Genomic DNA, 19,070 nt, shown 5'->3' on the forward strand with positions numbered 1-19,070 from the left:
ATACACAGTCTCGCGCGCTGGAGATAAGAATGTTTTGTTTCTTTCCGGTACAGTGTTGCCATTTCTCGCTTTGAAATCGTCGAGTTTTTTAATCAAAAATTCGTTAACGTTTTACAAAATATAAAATAGATAATAAAACAAATTCGAATTTGCGCTTCCAAATGCTCATAATCGAGCGGAGGACTACGTTATTCAAATTTGATGTCTCTAGGTACCGTTGCTTTTTTCACAGTGCGAGAAATCTTCATACATATTCTTCATTGTTTAATTTCTTTAAATACTCGTATAATGCAGGAATCTAAGTGAAACGCCGCGTGAACCATCGCAAAATGCCTCTGAGTGAAAGGCCGTGTGAAGCAACGCAAAATACCAAAACGAAATTAATAGCCCTTCTGAGCAAATTGGGTTAATAATAAATAACTTTCTGAAATAAAGAACCACTACATTAGGTCTATGGAAATATTAATGCTTATACATTTCGATTCTTTAATTGACAAATAATAAATATGCTACAAATTTCTCTTAAGATTTCAATGAAGAGTACTGGAGTGCATAAAACCCGTATACGACGTGTATATCAAATCACAGACAGCTTAAGAAAAGTAATTTATTTTAGATCAATTTTACTCGTACAGCAGTCGAATAAAATAAAATAAAACAAATTCTAAGAATAAGGCAAAGGTTGACTTTTATAACAAGAAAATTATTTGAAAAATTAAAAAAATAATAAAAAAAAGATGAAAGAAAAAAAAAAATCTGAAAGGTTTCAGATTTTAAATTGCGTCCAAAGGGGCGTTTATTTAACGTTTTGTGTGTTACCTTTATTTATTAAACATCGTGTTCTTTGCACTTAAACCGTAAAATTCAGTTTAATAGCAATGTCGCAAAATAATTTTAAAATGAGCCTATCTTTAGAATTTCCGATACACCATTCCGCGTGCTGGAGATAAAAAGGATTTTTTTTTTCCCGTAGAGTGTCGCCATTGCTCGCTTTTAAATCGTTGAGTTTGTTACTCAAAAATTCGTTAAAGTTTTACAAAATATGAAACCGTTAATAAAACAAATTCCAAATTTACCTACATTTATGATTTTTCATTATTTATTTTTTTCAAATATAATGCAGGACTCTAACATTTGGTGGCACCAGTTTGAAAAGTGAAACGGACATTTATAGCGATTCAACGCAAAATCGCAAAACGGAAACAATAGTCCTTCAGGGGACAAAACCCCTTTGACTAATAATTTATCTAACGCGCACATTAATATGGACAAAAGTTACGCTACAAATCATAATTTCTGTTTATGGAAAATTTTTAGGTGCATATAAGCAACTACTCACAGAATTTAACATTAAAATAACGCCAGAAAAAAAACTGAATTCTTAAAAACTCTACTGCATTTTCCATTACCTGCTCCAGTTGTCTATTTTTGTATAACACACACACACACACACACACAAAAAAAAAAAAAAAAAAAAAAAAAAAAAAAAAAAAAAACACGGACTTGCCGATTACCGCAAATACGAGTCAATCGATTTCCTTCAAAAGGAAGACATACTCAACAAACAATCGGACCACACGCATTAAACACTACAAAATCACTTTAAAAGGTTTTAACGAAAGCAGATGCGAAACACACGCAGAAATAAATAAAGAAAAGAATGTAAAAGCGGGAAAAATTTTAAAACACGAACCAATCCTCCCTTTAACCCACATTTCAGTTTATTTCGCTTCCTGGTCATTTGCATGAGGCCATAAAAATAAGCTTCCGTTGAAGAGAGAGAGAGGGGTGAAGGCGGTACAGTGGGAGGTGGAAGATTCGTCTGGCCATGCAAATCACCATCCAACTCGAACGGGTGCTTAGGAGGGCATTTATACCCGATGATGGGCCAAGGCAGGGGGAAATTTTATGCTCACCCGTTTCTGGAGCGAAAACGGGTCGTTCCAGCCGCTCAACAGGCAATAGATGGCCAGCTTTTCATGCAATCATTTGCCCAATTTCTTTTTCTTTTTTTCACTTGGCAAGCTGCAACAATGGATTTAAACCAGTGACATTACGGTAATTTTTTGTTATCATTTTCTACCGACCGAAGCGGGTAAGTAATACCACCACCACTGAAAACGTGTATTCACTCATATTTCATAAACAACTGCATTACACATACAAATAGTACACGCACACAAAATGCTTTTAAGTTTCTTATTCTACGGGCTCTTTGCGAGCTGTTGTTATTAATACTTCGGTTGTGGAAATAATAAGATCAGGTTCATCAGTTCATCATGGCAAAGAGGAGAAGAGCACTAAGATCTTGGGTATCTTATACAGAAGAGTACCAGCTTGGCTACCTTCATCCCAGTTTCAATGCAGGGCACGTGAAGGACGGATCAAACGGACTTTTATCCGTATTCCCTTATGTATTATTTTTAAGTGCCTCCAAACCGCAAAGAGACTACGCACTTAAAAATACACATACCTTCTCCAAGATTCGAACCCAAACCCTTCAACATGGCAGGCCAGCAGGAATCCCGATCAGAGGGAGAAACAGACTCTTTGTACACTCCTCAAATAAAAACTGTTTATATAAATTATGTAACAGTGACCCCTGCAAAGCGCTTACATCTGACCTCAAACTCGTAATTAATTAAGGATTATAATCGCAACATCATACATATATGTCTGAAGTTACTCAGATCTTTAGCAATTCAAACATACCTAGGTTCTAGAGACATTAGGATATTTTGGAAGCAGGAGACTTGAAAAATGAGCAACGCCTTCACCGGGACTCGAAACACGGACCTCTGGAATACGCGCCCAGCGTGCAGACCACCATACTACGAAAGCATGCTAAGAATGTGGGAGAAATACCTTATAAGGTGGCACACACACAGCCATACCTCTCACGTATGACCTATGCAAATCTAAGTAAATTTGTTATTGTCTTTGGTAAAGTATGATCGGGATGTCAGGGGAATTTATTGCTAGATACCGGCTTGTCAGCAATGTTGTGACTCGCCCACTGGTTTGCCTTTCTGCTAATACCAGCTTCAAAATACGCAACATAACAGCGGGAATAACATAAATCAAGAGAAATCGAAGAGTTGTTTATGTAGAAATGCTTTAGGTATCCGCGAAAGATTCTTGTCTAGAATACAATGAACAAATTCTTGTCTAGAATGGTTACAAGGAGTAAATTCACTAGTTAACTTCATTGCATTTACAAATGCAGAAACATTTATAAATCTGCATTCATTTCATCCGACCCGATTTCATTCACTCAAATGCCTCCACACTTTTCTTCCAATCAAATCATTAAGACAATAAAATCTTCTTCTCAAAGGGCAATAACTCAGAAATAATTATCGTAAAAACTACATAAGCACTTTCTGCATATTTTTCTTCTCACCGAGACCGAATCTGAACAGTTTATTTCAAAACCGCACAGCTACAAACAACAGCCAAAACAATGAGCAACTTTAAATTTTCATAAATGGAAACCACCACAACGCCTTTGCAGCAAAGAAACCTGATATTGCTCGGTTTAATCCGAAGATTCTTTATAAAAAATTGCATACGTAAAAGGGGACGGAAAAAAGATTCGTACACTAGGCGAGGTGTACGAGAGGATGGATCGTAAAAGGGAACTTCTAGCAGAGCATCGTACCACCTTAATCTTCCCACGCAGCACCAAAAGAGAACCTCTCTGGGGATGAGGGGGTCCAGCCACAAGATTAAACCATCGACCTGCTATGCCTACTCTTGGTCCATACGGGCAAAGGCACAATACAATAACAACAGCGAGCGCGAGCACCGCGGTTATCCACAAAATTGATCGAAATCCCACAGCTGCTGGATTCGTCGAAGCTGCAGGAACAGAAAAGGGTTTAAGCACCACTGCTCCCGAGATGCGATTGAAGGGGGTGGGGGAGAGAACGAAGTTGGTGGAGGGGGCGATTTGGATGTGTGGGTCAGTGGTGATGTAATTAGTGCAGAGCTGGATGCATTCCCCCTTTTCCGTACCAGCGCAACCGACCAATCCTCTTTTCCTCCATAGGTCTTGGCGCTAGAGGAAAGGTTTGAGGGTATAAGATGGAAGGCAGCAATCATGGAATCATTGGAGACCTCCTGAATGCACCCCCCTTCCCTAGAACCTCGTATATGCACGTCTCTCCCTCTACTCCATTGCTCCGTCCGGCTCAGAAACCAGCATCGCTACCAATTAGCTGTGGCCTGATACATTCCAGCAGGGGCTATGAGAAAATTGATGCAAAATTCCAAAGATTAACTAGATAGTTATTAGCGAAAAAGAATTAAGACGCTCAGCATTCGGGAGCCAGCTATCAAAACTGCATCTCCCCTTCACCAATAACCCAAGAATTTCTTTATATTTCAGTCAGTTACATTTTGCACTTTTATTACATATTTGATTAAAATTTAAATTCTCAAGAAGTAAATAACTTGAGATCTGTTCGCGAGTACACATTATATAGTTTGGTTTATTTTGAGTATGGTAAAATAATGGAGGGCTATCTGCCTAATGGGAGGGATGCTTTCGAGCAGGACTTTCTAAAGGAAACTGGCTGGTATACACATTACACACGGAAAAGCCACGGAAACGCCCATGCAGGCAAGCCCCTTTGCCGGGAATCGAACGCCGGGCAGAACTACCCGTGTTCAGCGACTTTACCGCTAGGCTGCTGGTGGGCATATATGATCGATATATATCTTTCGATGATAGTTCCAATTTTAAAAGATTAATAAGTAGATGCCTTCCCTCCCGAAGGAAAAAGATAATTCAGCGACATATGCAAATGATATCTTTTTTTTTTCCCTATGCAATCAGCATCTTCTTTATTACGCTCCTTTTACCGTTACATCCGTGCGAGAAGGTAGTTTTGGGTTGTATTTGCAGTGAGGAGTGCACAAACTTTTTGACCACGTTATCATTCGAATACTCTCAGCGAATTTAAGGATGCCAATTGGATAATAGTCAAAGGAAGCATGTGCTTTAAGATTAAGGTCTAAACAGCAGTTCCTGAATGACAACACATAGTGCAGATGCATCTGAGATTATACAGCATGCTGCTCCCTTCGACTGTAATGGGTTTAGACTATTAAGAATATTCTGACAGGACGACGATGACCGCACGGCATCTGCAGCTAGAAATCCATCGCAAAAACAAACAACTAGGTGAGACTGAATTATTTGTCTAACTAATGAATAATTCAAGAGACGTACACCTATTTTTGAATTACTTATCTGGTGACTTTTAGTTTCCTGTTAATTTATGAAACATCGTCTTGTCTGTACAGTACAATTATCAAACTTCACGCAGTTAACAAAAAAGACAACACACATATATAACTCATAGATGATATTTTGTTGTAAAGTTAAATGTAAACTAAAAACTGGATAGTACTGCATAGCTACATAATCCAGACATAGGGCGCCCTCAAAGCATTTTCTTTCATTTTTCTTGATCCTTCGCGTAAGGATTCTTAAGGGGGCTCATACACCTTAAAATCGTTATGATCTTCAAATATGTGATTGCTGCAAGAATTGAGATATTTTATTTATTTTTAAAGCAATTACTTCCAAATTTTTACAGCTGACTACATAATGTAGCTGCTTTAGGAACTAGTAACCAGAAAGTTTGTGTTGCCACAAATATTTTTGTAATTTAATCCGCTTTGTGACAAAATTTTTCGTCCCGTTTCCATCTTGCGCGCATGATATTTTAAAAATGGCTAGTAGTACATACTTAAAATTTGATAGCATTCTTTATACGGGCACTATTTTCTAACTGAACCCAAAATCTGATGAATATTTTAATATTAAAAAATTTTATGCACGAAAACATTACAGATTTTTTTTTAATAAAATACATTTTATGATCTCAACTCCAAATAAAATAAAAATTTAACATGAAATTCTAAGAATTTTTGATTCACGGTAGTTTCCAAATGTTATAAAAGCTATATACGAAATATGGAATTAAATTTTGCAACAGAATGTTTTAAACTGTGCGCGCAAGGTGAAAACATGGCGAAAACTTTTGTCACAAAGCCGATTAAATTATAAAAATATTTGTGGCAACACAATCTTTCTGATTACTGTTTCAGAAAGCAGCTATATTATGTAGTCAGTTGCAAAGAGATGGAAGTAATTGCTAAAATTAATAAGTTATTCCAATTCTTGCAACAGTCACATATTCGAAGATCTTATGGGTTTTAAGGTGTATGAGTCTCTTTAAATTCATGCTCGAAGACGGTTCCTGTCGACAATAAAAACACCAAAGCCAGTTCAATTAAATACAATAGAATGGGCATGAAATGTACCCCTTGTTTGTTTGTGGTTATTTAAAGAATTCTCGATTCACCGAAAGAAAGATTCCCTCCACAAAAGGAACGGGCCACGCTTCACGCCTTGAATTCCGCGAACCGGATGCACTTTTCGGTTCACTACTTCGTACCACCCGACCGAAAATTGGTTTCGCGATTTAATATTAGACTAGGAAACCGACACAAAACTCAAAGCGATCAATGGTTCTGGGGGGGATCGTGAGACTCAAGAATTATTTCAGACGGACAGAATGAAACGCAGACACGAAAAGCGCCGGTTAAGTGGTTTGTTTTCACCAAAGGAAAAGGTTTCGAGATTTTTATCGCACTTTCCTCGTCCGTCCGTCAGCCCACCCTTTACCCTTCATGCCGACAACAAAAGCGATGGATTCACAGCTTAAAAATGCAAAGCACAAAGGTGAAAAGGAAATATTTTGATGGATTGCAGGTTGCCATTCGACAAATGATGGATGCGGATGAACGCGCGCGCAGGACATTTCAGTACGAGCAGAAACAGGAGGAAGGAGCTGCACCAGGAAAGAGAACAGACCGCAACCACCGGGTAGCTCAACGCATTTTATTCTCACCGACAAGCTTTCCTTATGCAAATAATACTCAGCCGCTTAATAAGTCACATTTGAGAAAATACAAGTACATAAACTGATGTATATCTATATATGCTAGCGGAAGTACCCGATGCCAGTTGAGTTAGATTAAAGGTAATGCATCTAACAACAGAGAGAACGATACCGCTGTAAGAGATAAAAGAATTAAAAAGGATGCAGAATAAAATGCTACTTATTTAATTGTAACATTTATTTCTTAATAATCTTGATAACAATCAATTATTTAAAAATTTCATAAATCATGTTAAGGAGCTTTCCTCCTTTGCATCTCTTAAGTTTCTTTTTCAGTCCTACACATTTCAAAATATTTGTTTGAGTGTAGGTAAGTATGTCTCAAAATTAAGAACACATAAATTTTATAAATCCCTCTATTTTTTATTTACGTACAGGCTGTTTAACTCATCGTGCATCAATTACCAAAGGGCTCCAAACAGGATAAATTCTTATTAAATTAATAATTCGAAGGCAAATTTCTTCTGATGATAATGGCAACATAATTGAATCCTAAATTTGTTGCAAAGAATCAAATCTGCGCACCTTTATTATTATTTCCGCTTAATGTTAGCCTCAGAAATAGTCTACCCTCTAAGCAAAACATTCATGCAACATAAGATTACTTTCAACATTAAATTTGCATATTAAAGGCAATATCTGATCCTCTCTTTATCCTTTTTCATGATCTGATCCTCTCTTTACCAGTCTATGGCTTTATCTTATATTGTCTGATACCAATAAAAGATAAAGCCAGAGACATGATTTTTTTTTCTTGGTATCAGATTCGGACAATGATAGCATAAGACAATGCAGCACATCAATCGAGTTTCATCAGCTCCACGAGGGATACCTTCGTGATGGGCAATACATAGTGCCACTCTTTCTTATCAGGAGTTCACCTTAAACAGCATTACTGAAATTTATTGTTCTCAGATACAGGGTCACTAGTATAAGATGATACCAATAAAAGATAGTGGCCCGTTAGCTCAGTTGGTTAGAGCGTCGTGCTAATAACGCGAAGGGTTCGATCCCATCACGGGCCAAATGATCTTTTGGATTCGTAGATAATGGCACCTGCGAATGTGGTGAGGTAGGTGACCCTGACCATCTCTTCTTTTCATGCACCCTCAGAGCCCAATACAGGCTCAAAAAGCTTAATGACAATTACTGGCCCCAATAGTTCCAAAGAGACTAAGACAAGACCAGCTAAAGATCAAGGCTGTAATAGATGCATGCGTAATAATGTACAGGGCAGAGCCCAAAGAACAGAAGTGCAAATTTGCAGTAACGACCATAATGCTCCACTTGAAAACCCTTAGGGCTCAGTGTATACACACCGGCAGACATTTGTTGACTGGGCACATCGTATTTCAAGTGACTATGGCCAACATTGACTCATCAAACCTTACTAATTAGAGACATCAGCTACCTACTTCTGAGTGACAACTGGTAGTTACATTGTAACGCACCTCCTTCATATGGAGGTGTGCATTAGCACATGAACTACAGCACACAGTACATAATTCTCAACTAATATATACTCGTAAAGCTCCTACACTGTTCTGTCTGCACCCTGTTGGTGGTAACCACTAGCATTTCTCTATGTATTGTTTGAATTTCTCTATGTATTAATTGTACCAATATCATATGAATGTCTATTATTAACTTTGTAACTCTACGTAAATCTATGCAGTTGTATCTCTTAATCATATGTAATGCAACAACAGTGTAAGTATTTTCATATTCAGTTGTAATCCCCCTATTACTTGATTTATGCAGTATGACAATAGAATATTTGCAACTCTTCAAGGGCCCCGTAACCAATATGCAATACATTGTACACAGTGACATATTCAGAATGTGACCGGCAGGCCATGGTTGCCACAGACAGGGTACACCATTTGCACTCATGTTCCCAAAATCAAATCAAAGAGAGATAAACCTAATTTTAAATACTTTAAAGCGGGTTCAATTTAAATTGTTACCAAGGGCGCCATTTTACGTACCTACGCTTCTGATCGTACAAAAAAGTTTTCGTAAAGTCTGAACAAGAGAGAGATTATGTCCACATAAAGAGTCAGAAACATTCGTCAGGACTTGATCCTTTGTAAAAAACAGCGTACTTTCATAAAAAATAGGTGCTGGAACAGTACATTTCGTCGACAAAGCGTGCATAACTACCATTCTCTCTCCATGCAAGCAAATGCGATCTTCAGTTGAAAAATTTAAACAAAAACATATTCCACCAATTTGGCAAGCAAGATCGGAGCCTGAGCCATAGAAGCCAGGGGGCGAAAAAAAAAAAAAATCAGGACACAGTAAATTGGTTCGCAAAAGTACAAACCGATCAAATCAGCAAAAATAATACCTTCAAGAAGGGGAAAAAAAAAAACAGAGAGAGAGAATTCCACGAATGTACGATTCTCCATCCACTGTGCTAAAAGAAATCACGAGTCACCTTTAAAATTCAAGCAAAAAGCGCGAAGACGAATTCTAAAAAGAATCATAATAACAAAAACAAAAATCTCGCAAGAAGACGAGACTTGACGAGATCTCGCACCATCTCAAGCGAAATAACGAGATCGGGAACCGAAAGCCCTTTCTTTCTGCTGATCGGTCAGAAAAGTTGTTTTTCGGAACGCATTTATCTTTTGATCGTTTTTTTCTCTCTCTTTTCGATCCCGAAGGGAAAGGGAAGGACACTGACCACTGGTCAACCCCTCCCCTCGCTTCCCATGTGACAAAAGTGCGGCGTAAGAACTTAGGGTAGAAAAATAAAATAAGGAGAAAATGCAGGAACAGGAGGGCTAGTGGCGGTGATGGGTGGACGAAGAGGATAAGAAGAGCAGAGAAATTCCTCAAGATTACGAAAAAGAGAACACTAAATAGGAAATCTTTTCCAGGGTACACGGATGCATGTCACAGAATTTCACTTAAACGCGCTTCTCCATTTGGACTGAATACTGTAGCAGAAGATAATGCGACCAAATTAGCCACATTGAATTAGTAAATTATTTAGGGCTTCTCTAAAAACATACAATCGTTTCACTACTATACTCAAAGTTCGCTAAGCATATTTGTTAAATGTTTCAAATGAATTACAAAAACAATGACTAACACACTATATCAATTACTATGCGATTTAATCACTAAATCTTATCTCGTTCCTTTGCGCTTTGGCGGCTGAGGATGATGATTCGGTAAAATCATCGAAACTAGTGATGCGAAAATTTGGAAATATAACGCTAATTTTTGCTGTTTGACTTCTAAACGATTACTTGTTCGACGTGTTATTTTATCTTAATTAGTTTAATAACTGACAGGTTTAAAGTTGTGCTAAAACACAGACGACAGGGACTGCAAGATAAGGGTGCCTCGTGAAAAATGTGCCCTCTGCTTATACAGTAAGTTAATATCCAAATACAGAAACTTTCATCAGTCGATATAAAGGCGAGGGCGTTAATTTTTATTTGGGAAAAGTAGGCTTCAGAAAGGTGTTGCCACTCTTATTCGAGCAATAGTTTCTTTAGACAGTAGCAAACTAATATTCTGCTTGTATATGAGAGCTGGCACCTTTCTGAAGGTTGTAGAGACATTAGGTATTTTTTGGAAGCAGGACCACGGACCTCAGGAATACCAGCCCAGCGTGCAGAATCACTACACCACAAAGGCACGCTAGGAAAGTGGGAGAAATACCTTGTAAGGTAGACTTTGACAAATTAAACACAAATTTATCTATACAGAAGGTTCTGATACCTTTATTTATCACTTATTTTATCAGGTCATATTTGCTAAGATTTCACTGGCCAGTGCAGTACACCGGAGTCGGAGTCCTTGCCAAGTGACGCTACTCTTAACAAGGCTTCGCGACACAGGCATAATGCGGATTCATTGAATAACTAAAACTAAATTCAGTGGCGCAACAACCTTAGTGGGCCACAGCCTGCAGTGCCCTTTTTCTGTTTTCTTGACCTCTGGGCCCCGGAGTGCATATGATGACAATTGGGATCATCAGCATATGCCCTGGACAAGTGGTCAGCCTGTTGCAGGTCTCCCTGTGTTTAGCCCCCAAGCGAACTTGGTACTCATTTTACAGACCCACTCAAGACTCACCCACAAAGACTGAGTCAACGTTGCCCAGCCCGGGGATCGAACCCCGGACCAATCGTGCTGCTCGCTAACGGGTGGTCGGATTCAAAGAATATTATTGCTCATTCTGATTAAACACTGCTCAATATGCAAACAGGATCACGTGTAATTTCTCTGATAATGTATATTATAAACACTAATATAGTATACAACACTCAGAGGGTGAAGAGGTATTGGAGGTACACAGCGCGGGCACCTTCTGAAGTGAATCTTATCCATTTCTTCAAGCCGCAAATTGGGCAGTTTATGCTTCAGAATACCAACACGGTAGATATTCAAGCCTAAAACTGGCCACAGCTATTCCCCATGATATGCCCGGTGTAACAATATGGACACCTCTGACAAACATTTGCTCAATGAGAAGAACTTGTTTTGTCCAGAGACTAATTGTCAGTTAAAGAAAGGTGTTGCGGAAATCGCCTGGTGCAGTTTCCGGACACCAGGAACATAGTAAGTGACCCTCATTCCAAGGCAATTTCGACAAGACATTTAACAAAAACGAAAGAGAGGGGCTTTTGTGTGAGATTTTATGCAGTGAAAGATTTTGAGAGAAGACGCAACCCGCGTCGTTGCCGCATCCAGCGGCCTTTGTTTTGTATTATGGCTGTAATGTTTTGATTATTTTACTTAGTAGTATTCAAGAAGAAATTATAAAGTTTCAAAATAAATATTTAAAAGACAACTGCTCTTTTCCTTTCATCCAACACGGGTTTTGAGACGTTACACTGGTAATTTCCTTTCCAAGATGTCTCTATTGGCTGAGACACGCGCCATAAATTAACCTCTCCACTTACGCTAAGAAATTTATGAATGTTCAGTCTTGCAAAACAGCAGGAACAATTCGTAGATATCTTTTGAACAATTTCTGAACTTTTTTTTTTTTTTTCCCTCCAAGTTTGTTGGTCTGATCGTTACCACAACGGCCACAATGACTAGGAATCCACTACAGTACAATCTCTTTACCCCGTAGTCTCAGTTTCTCCAGAAGAATTTGGCATTTAAGGATATTTTCTCTGATTCCAAGGTGATAAACATCCAAAGAATATGACAGATATAACATTTCGAGAATTCTTAACTCCTGTATGATTCACTAGATTACGTGGATTATGGGAAAGCTCACTATAAGGTATAAATTCATTTATACGAAGGGATCCTTTCGTGGAGAACTTCTTGAAGAAAACCGGCTAGTATTTAACATTAACGTGTAGAAAACCATAAAAACATCCTTGTAGACAGTCCATTCATTGGAACCCGAGTCGAATTTATAGCGTTCAGCTTACACCTTCAGCCGGTAATGGGCGCTTTCGCAGTATTTAATATGCTTAAAAATATAAACTTGCGCTAGGAGTCTAAGGATCATTTTGGTATTCAAATATTCTACGTTTTATAAGCAATAAATATCAACTTAAACTTCCCTCTGTCTCTTATGTTTATTGAAATCGTATTGTTATATGCAGCTCGATACACGAGAAAGAGGAAGACCAGCTTCCCTTTCCAGGAAGATATACCCACAGCAAGAAAATTTCAGCAAAAACAGGAACACCAGGGGGAAAAAAATCCCGAGTTTTTATGGGATACACAGCGAAAGAAAGAAAAGACTAGAAAAACCAGAAAGACAGACAGACTGGGAAAACGCAAATCTCTCTCTATAGAAGCCCCATATATGAATACGAATTTTCAGAGAACGCGAAATATTAAAATAATTTCCATAAAGAAATGCGAAAATTATGCTCACTTCGACGTGCGGCTTTTCACTGCCTTTCCCCCACAACCTCCCCTCCAGAAGCGGGTGCGGAGTGGGGCAGCGGAGAGGATTTAAACCTCCCTTCCAATTCCCAACAATAGAGGTTTATAGAAAACGAGTGGTCGCAATGTACGTTCCTTCGCCAAATGCAACTCGCCAAGTTATGCATTTTCTCTTTCACAAACGCTCCCTATAGAGATATACTTTACATAGCTAAAGGCGTCCGCTATGGGTGCCTGCATAAAGGCTGATAGCAGAGGTTGGCTATTACCGCATAAAAGCCCCCAGGGAGACGCCAATGCATACAAATGTATGCAGATGGTGGTGTGGGCCGCGCGTCGGCGTATATTGGAATTGTCGGGAAGATGGCGACGAATATGTCATGCGATTTTTCCGGATTGGCCTTTATTTTTATTTTATCCCATCCCCTTCTGCTGGTATACGCTTTTTTCGTTTCTTTATACTTTAATAGCGGCTTTATTCTAACAGGTTATTTTAACTGCAGAAGAGAATACTTATACTGGAAAACTCGTATTCCAAGACAAAATGAAGAAGATACAGAGATTGTTCCCAAAATCGTTACATATACAGATAAAACCTACCATTTGGAAGCACAGATATAGCGGCTGAGTGGTGGTATAATGAACTTCATACTTTCTAGTCCCATCTTCAAGTGTTCTGTACCAGTAACCGGTACAAAATGCCAAGCAGATATAAAATGGTGCTCTGTGTAGAAATAAACCGCACATGTTTTTTCAATGAACGCATAAATTTCCAACTCTACACACTGATTTGTATTTCTCAGGGCACTTTCCGTTATCAGGCAGACTATATACACAAGTGAATTGTAAACGAACCGTAAATGAGTGAATAACACAAGTGAACTATGAATTGGCAAGCAACTATGAATAACTATGAGTAACTATGAGTAAGCAACTATGAGTAAGCAACTATGAGTAACTATGAATGTGGCAAGCAAATATCACACAGGAACTCTGCTAAATATGAGAACGGCACATACGATGTGCATTAATATACCCAGCTGATACTGTTCACTATAATGCATCAGAATAACTTCTTATATCCAAGCTACCACTGACTTCTAGAGCAAACATTCTCTGTAAACTCAGAATCCCAATGCATAAGACATTGCTGAAATCGTTATTCAGCACAGTCGAAGTCTTGACAGGGTCTCTTTAATAGTCACAGGTCACAAATACCCATCTTCTGAAGTAGCTTTAAAAATTCCGCTACAAATTTTAATATTCCATAGAGATTTTTGGCTGGGCCTAGCGAGAATAGCATGCTCCGCCCATTGAGAACAAATGTTGATTCATATAGCAGGCGGTACAGCAACTCAAGTGGAAGTACGTAGGTAGGGCTGTATTATCACTTACAGGCTACTTGTAACTATGAGCAGCTCTTAAATAGCGTGAAACTGTTTATTTCAAACACAAATGCCACCTTGAATGTAGGAGAGAATAAAAGAGTTAATATCAGTTGCAAGGGCTTGTGTACATAAAAAACCATCAGATCTCTACCAAAAATATCTGAAAACAACTCATTTATAAGTTAACGGATTATGGCAGTGCACACAAAGGATAGTTACCACACAGAAATTTCTTCGTGGAAGACTTTCTAATGGACGTTATCAAACCTGGTACAAACTAAATGGGATACAACTGGATCCCTCGTGGGCCTTCTATAGAAAACCTGCAGTTCTGTTTCTCGCAATCCTCAAGCCTTTTGAATAGACACAAACAACATATTCGATATTACTTTTCATCACAATGTCAAAATTGTTCACATTAAAACTGATCTCAGCCCACTGGCCACCAGTCGATGTTACTTCTGCTCGGGACTCTGCAGGCGGGGGAATAAGCTGGCACCGACATGCCGCATGTTCAATTTCAGTGACAGGATGGATTATCTGCAATGTCCCGAACGGCACACTAGCAGTCTTTGCAGCGTCGCTGATAGTCCTCCCATGATCCGCATGCACAAGCTCCCGAATTCGTTCAACCCTCCGGAAACACGACAATTGATTCTCGAAATGATGCTCGTGGTGCAAGCGCAACCTCACGTTTCCAATTCTTTGCGCGTTATAGATTTAGTCGAGGATTTTCTGACATGCCTTTGCAAAGGCGCTAAATACGCTTCCAGAGCTTCATTCATTTAGAAATGAACAAATCATTTATGTAGTTACAATCAAATTATATGTGTTTAATGTTCCGTTTTTAGTATATATTCCCTTTCGGAATATAAATATGAATTTTACATGAACGCCAAATTTTTTGTGCAAGTCCGAAGCCGCGAAAGCGATCGCAATTCGCCAGTTTCTCTACTTACCTTTAAAATACCCATTTTCTTCTACGAATAAAATTACTACCTTAATTACAGATCATCCCAATTAATTCGAAACCACTATATTATATTTAGATGAGGTATTGGGCAAAAGCTAAGTCACATTTAAAAGTATGGCATATGAAACTGTTACGCAGACAATTCTAAATGCGACTATTGAGTTGTTAGCAAAGGAATGACTTGCATATTCTTAATGCCTTGATTTGAATCGGTGACTTACAATACGCTTTATTGAAATGTTACAGCCCATGACATATATTAATTTCATAATCTCATAAAACAAAGTTCAGCTCTATTCTTTCTATGACTGACACACACACACACACACACAAAATAAATAAATATAAAAACAAGCAAAATAAAAAAATTAAAAAAAAAAAAAAAAAAAAACTGAAAGGTTTCAGATTTTAAATTACGTCCAAAGGGGCGTTTTTTAACATTTTGTCTGTTAGCTTTATTTATTAAATATCACGTTCTTTGCACTTAAACCATAAAATTCAGGTCAACAGCAATATCGCAAAATAGTTTTAGACTCAGCATATCTTTAGCATTTCCGATACACAACCTCACGCTCTGGAGATAAAGATGTTTTTTTCTGAACAACGTCGCCATGGCTCGCTTTGAAATCCTTGAATTTGTTAATAAAAAATTCGTTAAAGTTTTACAAAATATGAAATTGATCATAAAACAAATTCCAAATTTAAAATTTGGGTTTCCACATGCCCATATTCGCAGGAGGATGACGCCATTCAAAATTGGATGCCTCTCTGTACCGTTGTTTGATCCCAATGCGAGAAATATACATACATTTATGCAGTTTTTCATTATTTAGTTTCTTAAAATATAATGCAGGACTCTAAGATTTGGTGGCAACAGTTCGAAACGGACATTTATAGCCAACGCAAAATCGCAAAACGAAAACAATAGTCCTGCAGGGACAAAGCCCCTCTGGACTAATAAAAACAAAACAATTATTTCTAACACAAAACAGATTTTGATAAAACGACTTCAAAAAAGGAATATTTTATTCCATTTGTGTAATAAATATCAAAAAATATCTGAAAGCTTTCAGATTTTATATTAAGTCCAAAGGGGAGTTTTTTCAACGTTTTGTGTGTTACCTTTATTTATTGAATATCATGTTCTTCGCACTTAAACCATAAAATTCAGTTCAACATCAATATCGCAAAATAATTTTAAAATGAGCACACCTTTAGAATTTCCGATACACAGTGTCGCGACGCTGGAGATAATTCCCCCCCCCCGTACAGTGTTGCCATTCCTCGCTTTGAAATCGTTGAGTTTGTTAATCAAAAATTCTTTAATGTCTGACAAAATATGAAATAGATAATAAAACAAATTCCAAATTAAGGCTTCCAGATGCCGGAATTCGCTGTAGGATTACGTTATCCAAAATTGGATGGCTCTAGGTACCGTTGTCTTATCACATTACAAGAAACATACATACATTTATGGAGCTTCTTCATTATTTATTTTCTTTAATTATAATACAGGGGGCTGTAATATTTGGTGGCAACAGCTTGAAAAGAGTATCAATGCAAAATGCCAAAACAAAACTAACAGCCCTTCTGGGCTAACGCTTTTTGGGCTAAAAAATAAAACTAATGGTCAATAATCGCAGTATTTAACATTTATGCCATTATTACAGTACAAAATTACACACACACAGGAGATATACTTTTAACCTCCAGCTATAGTTAAGGCCTGAGGTATTCCAACCTATTTTACATAACTACTACGAATGTCTAAATGATGTAGTTAACTATCCATCATTTGATGCGATTTCTCTAGACACGACAAAAGTAACGTGTCAAAACCCGGCAATTGCAAACTGCTCGTATGTTTTACACATTGCATGGCAAACACTAGAATGACTCCCCCGCTTTTAGATACAAAGCTCTTTGAGTTATTCAGCGAGAGGGGGGAAAAAACAATACAGAGTCGTACGAAACAATTCGCAGTGCAAACATTACAAACCCACTCTTTAGGCAAGCGAAACATTAGCGGCACTCCATCTTCAAAGTGGAGAAGAAAAATCTTTTAACCCTTTACGACCACATTTTCCGCCAACATAATTAAATAAAAATCCCCTTCTCCTTCCAAATTGTATGGATCTCCCTTATCACCCCGCGACCCCCCCTCCCACTAATTCTCCGGCAAATCTCCGGAAAAGACAGTTCAACTCTCGCTAATGGCGAACGCAAAACACAACAAAACCTCCTCGTGATTTTTAAAAGTTTCCACGAGAAAAGCAAGCAGCAGTCGCAAACATTTCGCGTTTTGTTTCCGCGGATGTATAATTGAGTTTTATTACTTTGTTAGGTAGAAAAGCCAAAAGAGGGAACCATTTTCCGAAGTCGTTAAAAAGATTCTTCGGGCAAACATATAGCAGTTATGAGTTTTGCTCTTCGGAAAATGAATATGCCTCTCGCCGCTGGGCGACACCAATGCAGAATCCCGGCTTCTCGAAGGCCCCCCACCAGAATGAATGGAGAATTTCTCGAGAGCGATAATGCGTTTCCAAAAACTTTTATAATTGCAACGACTCCCGAATTCGGAGCTTTTTGTTCCAAACGGAAAACGCAATAAAAGTGCGTTTTCATTCAGTTCCCGTTTAATGTTAATTCTATGAAAATGCAACCTTCTTTGTGCCGGAATTAAATGTTCTTAATGATCACAGTTTGCCCTCCAGCTGTTAATATTTCATACTCTAACGATCGCAGCGCCCCAATATTACGTTTTTTCCCCCCATTTGCCTCAAAGGACTACAGACGAAAAATCCGCATTAATTTTCCAGAAAAGTATAATTAGCTCGCAATAAACATCAATTAAATTATAAGACCACTTTTTTGAAAAACAATTCCACACATGGGAGTTCTTTCTACTTGCCTAAGAATGGTCCTGGACACGTGACATTTAATTAAAAGCTCTAACAAACGAAGATAAAAAAAGGTAGCAAAGCGTAATAAGATATCTGAATTGTAGTTTAATCAAAGACAGACATAAATAAAACAGAAAAAAAATGATTTTAGTTTAATTGACTCGAAATTAAGAAATAATTAAGACTTTAAATTCAGATATCGAGTGACTTAATAATGAAACATTTCGAGGCTCTGTTATCCATAACACAAATATGCAATGAACTTCAGGCCACATCACCAGAAACACATTGATACATAAAAACAACAAGAAGGTGCTTATTCCTGAATGGATAAATTAAAGACACCAGACATTCAAATTCTCGAATCTACGTGATTCCCCTCCCCCTCCTCATTTGAAATTTTCGAATCCTAGCCTAAAAAACCCTTTAAAGCTAATTCAAAACTTCGAAAAGAGTTTCGGAAAAGCGAAGAAATGTAGAAAATGGAGCAGATGCAAGGAAATAAACATAATAAATTATACAGAAATTGTAAGACTACATTCAAATTCTCGAATCTACGTGATTCCCCTCCCCCTCCTCATTCGAAATTTTCGAATCCTAGCCTAAAAAACCCTTTAAAGCTAATTCAAAACTTCGGAAAGAGTTCCGGAAAAGCGAAGAAATACAGAAAATGGAGCAGATGCAAGGAAATAAACATAATAAATTATATAGAAATTGTAAGACTACATTCAAATTCTCGAATCTACCTGATTCCCCTCCCCCTCCTCATTCGAAATTTTCGAATCCTAGCCTAAAAAACCCTTTAAAGCTAATTCAAAACTTCGGAAAGAGTTTCGGAAAAGCGAAGAAATACAGAAAATGGAGCAGATGCAAGGAAATAAACATAATAAATTATACAGAAATTGTAACACTACATTCAAGCATTACGGTAAAACACACTAGAATTTTAATT

At 37.9% G+C, this 19,070-nt stretch overlaps 1 protein-coding gene and 1 non-coding gene across 4 annotated transcripts in view; one reads left to right on the plus strand and one right to left on the minus strand.

The window, feature by feature from the left end:
• Nucleotides 1-19,070, minus strand: part of LOC118189019 (homeobox protein extradenticle-like) — a 675,900-nt gene that overhangs the window by 283,821 nt on the left and 373,009 nt on the right. The window lies entirely within an intron of this gene.
• On the plus strand, nt 7,935-8,002 carry TRNAI-AAU (transfer RNA isoleucine (anticodon AAU)). Its single transcript has one exon. It is a non-coding gene; the product is annotated as a tRNA-Ile (tRNA).

The sequence above is a fragment of the Stegodyphus dumicola genome, chromosome 10, assembly GCF_044657685.1.
Source record: "Stegodyphus dumicola isolate Sdum_Otavi_A_Nest chromosome 10, ASM4465768v1".
Lineage (NCBI taxonomy): Eukaryota > Metazoa > Arthropoda > Arachnida > Araneae > Eresidae > Stegodyphus > Stegodyphus dumicola.